Source organism: Vicia villosa, linkage group LG3 (assembly GCF_029867415.1).
Source record: "Vicia villosa cultivar HV-30 ecotype Madison, WI linkage group LG3, Vvil1.0, whole genome shotgun sequence".
NCBI lineage: Eukaryota > Viridiplantae > Streptophyta > Magnoliopsida > Fabales > Fabaceae > Vicia > Vicia villosa.
Genome location: NC_081182.1, coordinates 55,993,494 through 55,999,542, shown reverse-complemented (window position 1 = coordinate 55,999,542; position 6,049 = coordinate 55,993,494).

Below are 6,049 nucleotides of genomic sequence, written 5' to 3'. Positions count from 1 at the left end.
TGTGTGTGTGTGTGTGTGTGTGTGTGTGTGTGTGTGTGTGTGTGTGTGTGTGTGTGTGTGTGTGTGTGTGTGTGTGTGTGTGTGTGTGTGTGTGTGTGTGTGTGTGTGTGTGTGTGTGTGTGTGTGTGTGTGTGTGTGTGTGTTTTGTATTTTTTTACTGAACTTACAAATAATTTGGTTTCTATTGTAACAAAAACACCATTGTTATTGTTAGAGATGATGTTCCTTTGTGAAATCTAGTGGAATAATGAAATTAGAAATGATGCTCTTCAACTAGTACATAAAATATATGGAAATATAGTTACAAATGCTGTTAATATTTTGTTTTTCTTTTATTTATCACGTGAAATTACGGTTTTGCAAGCAACGCGTAGGATATATTCATTACTTTGTGTAGATAAATCTTTTTGGATAAATTTCTTCGGGCGGTGAATCCATTTTCCTTAACTGTAGGAGACTTCTTTCATTAAGTTCTTGTGGTTATGTGATACAAGATTTTTTATATTAATTCAACTAATTAATTGATTATAAGTTTACAATTCTAAATGTAATATAAATTAAATATGTATATTTTGTTTTTTTATCACATTTATTGTATTAAAAACGTTGGTTTACAAGTAATTGAAATCATTTTATTTATTTTCCAATAAAAGTAATTAAAAAAACATCTCTTTTTATTTTCAGAAAAAAAGCTAATTTTTTTTTTCCGAATAAAAAAACTGTGACAAAATTTACAATTTTTTTTTGTTTTTTATTTTAGAGAAAAAATATTTTAAAACTTAATTTAAAAAAAATTAATAAAAAATTTTTTATTAATTTTTTTTGATGTTCTTAAAAACAATTATTAAAAAGTTTAAACTGGTTTTTAACTTAAATTTGGTTAATTGGATTGGTTATAATATGTGGTTCAGTTCATTAACCATTTAAATGGTTCAATTTTTTTGTGGTTCAATACAATTCAGTTAAGAAATATGGTTCAATTAACCATATTTTTGCACACCCCTACTTTGGAGGTGTCTTACTATAAAGGATCGGTTGTTGAAATTTAATATCGTGATGGATCCCTTGTGTGTTTTTTGTCTGGCAGAGAATGAAAATACTTGCCATTTCTTCTTTGACTGTGGTATGATTAAGAGATTTTGGGATGCTATTATGTGCGGGTTGGCGTGAATAGACAAACTGGTAAATGGCCTGATAAAGTCCCGTCATTATGTCGACTTACTAAGAGGAGAAAGCCAATTTGCATATTTTTAAGTGTTTGGTTTCTAAGTTAATCTACATTGTTTGGAGATAACAAAATAATCGAAATTTTCAATATTGGAGTATGGATGTATAAAAGATTTTTGGACAAGTTGTCCTAAATGTGGTGGGTCGTCATTGTTCAGCTCTATATTCATTATGTCGTTCCTATTCGGATTACCCCATAGTTTAGTGATTTAGAATGTTTAGTTGATGGTATGTACTATGAAGATGTACTTTAATTAATTAGTTGGAATAAAAATTTCTACCTTTGTTCCAAATTTGATAAAAAAATGTTAAGTTGTGATAATGTGACAATCCAATTGGTATAATTTAATATGACATGAGTTTTTTAAGATATTATTATGTAGCAAACAAGGTAGTTTATTCTAACTCACCGTCATTCATTCTTCATTTGTTGCAAATCTGAACTACAAACACAAATGAATATAAGAGATGGCGAAGGAAGCCCTATAATCTGAGAACTTATTATTGTGGTTCCTAGAACTAATATTTATCTCAGAAATTTTATCAAATACTCTTCGTGCATCCTTCATGCTACCACATTTCAAATATGTTTCAATTAACCCATTCTCCAATTCAACATTCCCTCCAAAATTCGATCTTTTAGTGAAATCATTAACCTTTTTCCCTAATTCAAGTGACTTTGAATCCTCACGTAATTTCAAAAGCAAAATGTAAACACTATAATTAACAAAAATACCTTGACCTATGAGTTCCAAAACTTGATTAAAGTTTCCCTCTCGAAGCCAGCGAACCAAGTATGTATTTTGATGTTGATTGGGGCTTTGATGATGGTCCAATTTAGGTTGGAATGAAGGGTTACCGATATGTCGAGGAGGGTTCTTTTGTATGTGAATGGAAAGACAAATATTGGTGTCATTTTAGAGAAGGTGAATAACATAGGTACATAGTAGAGTGGAAGAAGATGAATATGGTTTTGTGAAGTTTACATAAGGGATTGATAAGAGAAGTTTGAGCTCCATGGCCATGCTACATTGTTGCTAGTTACTTGATGAATTTTTTTTAGTTTAAAATTAACTTTTTTTTGGATTTTTATGTTGTTGTTTGGAATTGGAACATGTGAACGTAGTTAAAACTGAAATCAGTGACTCACTCTTTTGACTTTTGTCAACTGGAATGCCACATCATCACAACTTAATGTCTTTTTGTAAAAATTTAACGAAAAAAACACCTAATTGGCTAACAAAATTGTTTTTGAGGGGCTAGAAAGTAACATTTATTAGATAAGGGATCAAAGTGAAACTTTAAACTAATTTAAGGGACACCTGGTGTGACTAAGCCAAAAAAATAACTTTGCTCGTACCTATTAATCTGACACGGATAAGAATTTGGGCAATTATGGCATATTTCATTTTTCCAATTAAACACTAGTCATATACATGATATATGATATTAGTTTGTTTATCTAGTATTCTTTTCCTTTTTGGCACTTTTTCTTTTTTGTTTCAATTAATTTCATCCAAATCAAACCTGATTGATTTTTTTAGATCTTCTAAATTTTCAACATGATGTCCTATCTAATTAAAGACAATATGATACGACTTACCTAGGTTTTTTTCCAATTAAAGTATGTCCATCAACTTCCTTCATTTATTCAATTCGTTGTTTTCGACCTACCATCCTCTTGTCTTTCCTTTTCCAAATCCTTTCTCTGCACTCTCAAATCCTCTATGGTAAATATTGTTGTGACAAGTACAATAGTTGCTCTTTTCCACTAATCACCTTTCAAATTGATTTTCATATACTAAAGAAAAATGGTAGCATGCATTCATCCTCTGATCAAAACCTTAAGCCAAGTATTTTTTTTAGTTTTCAATTTCCCCTAAATCCAAATCATCTTCTTTGACTCTTCTTCAACAGTTAAGTTATTGGCCATTTTAAATTTTATACTTGTTTTGATTTCTCCACTCTAAAATTTCCTTCAACTCATCAAGAAAATCGTTTGGTCTAAAGAACACAACAAGTTCATATCACGTTGAATTTTATCCTTTTAATGTTCATACCATTTATGTTTTAAACTGTTTCTTTAGTCTTATTTTTGTTATAACAGTCAATATTGCTAATGATTATGGCTGGACAAAAACAATTTTCTTTACTTTTTTCCAATTCTATGTTTTACTAACATGAACCTTATCTATAATATAAGAAAGGAAGTTTTTATGAAAAAAATAACATTCCCTTATATATTAATCTGACATGTACAATAATTGGAGGACAATTATGGTCCAAAGTTATCTTTTTCCCAACTAAACATGATCATTTTACATAATATATATTGTATCAGTTTGTGCATTTGGTGGTTGTGTCTTCTTTTTTTATATTTTTCCTTCCTGTTTCAACCAATTTCATCCAAATCAAACCTGATTGATCTTTTCAGATTTTTAAATTTTCAACATGATGTTGTTAACACACATTTTGTGAATTAATACATACTCTAATCATTTGGGCTATTGTTTATTAATTAGCTTTTAATTAGGATTTTATTGCTTTTTAGTTGTTTTTACAAGAAATTAGCTTGGAGAACAATAGGTGCTCTCTTTTGTTGTTTTAATATTCTTTTACCTGTTTCAAGGTTATCTATGTCGAGTTTAGGCATGACTGCATCAGTTTGCAGAGAGGAACTCAAACTGAAGCAAAAGAGAATCTGGCTAAGGGGTAAAAGGTTAAGGAATCCTGCTAGTTTTCTAGGGCAACGTGGAATATAGAAAGCTGAAACTATTGGAGGGAAATATTTGATGTTCTCAGAAGAAAGTCTCATTTGAATCAAAGGATAAAGATGAGAAACGCTAGAAGACAAAAGCATGGTACAATAATACACTGTGCTATCTATGCAGCACTGCTTGCACCCTTAGTATGGTAGACTATCAGACTACGCTTTGTTCCCCACCAACAAATTATGTACCCGCTTCCTTGTCAGCCACACAGAGAACCTTGGAGGATTATTCTGATTTCGTAATGGGCTTGAGGTGATTTATTAATTTTTGTCCCATAATCCAATATGACACAAGAACCCTAACTTGGGACTATAAATAGAACCTTGATGAGATCGATAAGAAGTTCATCAATTCTAAGAGAAATACATAAGTTATAATTGTGAGTAATAGTGGAGAGTTGATAGAGTTTTCTTCTTCTCACCTAATCTTATACTGGTTGTTGAGCCCTGGCGTGACTAGAGTTACCTCTTGAAGATCACCTGTCTGAAGAAGTTCTCAAGTTTGTCTTAGGTTTACATCTATATTTCATTATGTGTTTAAAGATGTTCCTCTTTAGAACCATAATTGTAATTTGTATTGGCTTAGTATGAGCTAAACCTTTTGTAGTTGAGTTATGATAAATTAATATTAAGTTGTTTTTATGTTATATGGTGCGTGGTTGACTGTCTTGTTTTATTATATGTTAACCTGTTTTAAGTTTACTTCTTTGCCTGAATAATTTAGGAGTATATTATTGTTAGAACAAGATTTGTTCTGATCAATTATCTTAGTTTTGATGATAACAATAATATGAATTTTGCTTAAGATAATATGGTACTCTAATCCAATGCAATTTCCTTTTCAGGAAATATATAAAGAGTATGCATAATTCAGCGCTCAGAAGCTTTGTCTCAAAGGGTTCAGCATGCAACATCAGAACATGGTCTGGCAAGACATCAGAAGATGGTCGAAGCAGAATCAGAACATGGGTCTATGGAAGCATCAGAAGAACATGAGATCAGAAGCACTGAAGTTCTGATGGTATCACGCTCAGAAGCACTTCAAGGTCAGAAGATCAGAAGATGCTTTGCACCAAGCTGTTTGACTCTGATGATATTCAAACGTTGTATTCACAAACATCAGATCAGAAGGAAGTACAAGTGGCAAGCTACGCTGACTGACAAAAGGAACGTTAAAAGCTATTATAGGCAACGTCAGTAGACACAGCGTGAACAAGGCTCGAGGTAGTTGACAAAAGCGTATAACATTAAATGCGATGCTGTACGGAACACGCAAAGCATTAAATGCACTCAACGGTCATCTTCTCCAACGCCTATAAATATGAAGTTCTGATGAGAAGCAAGGTTAACGATTCTGAACAAAAACAACGCCTATTAACTTGCTGAAACTCTGTTCTACTCAAAGCTCAGAATCTTCATCTTCATCAAAGCTCACTACATTGCTGTTGTAATATATTAGTGAGATTAAGCTTAAACGTTAAGAGAAATATCACAGTTTGTGATTATAGCTTTTAAGAAGCAATTGTAATACTCTTAGAATTGATTACATTAAGTTGTAAGGAACTAGAGTGATCGTGTGGATCAGAATACTCTAGGAAGTCTTAGAGGTTATCTAAGCAGGTTGTAACTAGAGTGATCGTGTGGATCAGAATACTCTAGAAAAGTCTTAGAGGGTATCTAAGCAGTTGTTCCTGGAGTGATCAGTGTGTGATCAGAAGACTCTGGAATACTTAGTTGCTGACTAAGTGGAGAACCATTGTAATCCGTGCGATTAGTGGATTAAATCCTCAGTTGAGGTAAATCATCTCTGCGGGGGTGGACTGGAGTAGTTTAGTTAACAACGAACCAGGATAAAAATAACTGTGCAATTTATTTTTATCTGTCAAGTTTTTAAAGCTACACTTATTCAAACCCCCCCTTTCTAAGTGTTTTTCTATCCTTCAATTGGCATCAGAGCGCCGGTTCTAAGGTGCAAGCACTTAACCGTGTTTAGAAAAGATTCAGGAAGAGAAAAACGCTTCAGTAAAAGATGGCTGATGAAACTGCAAAGTC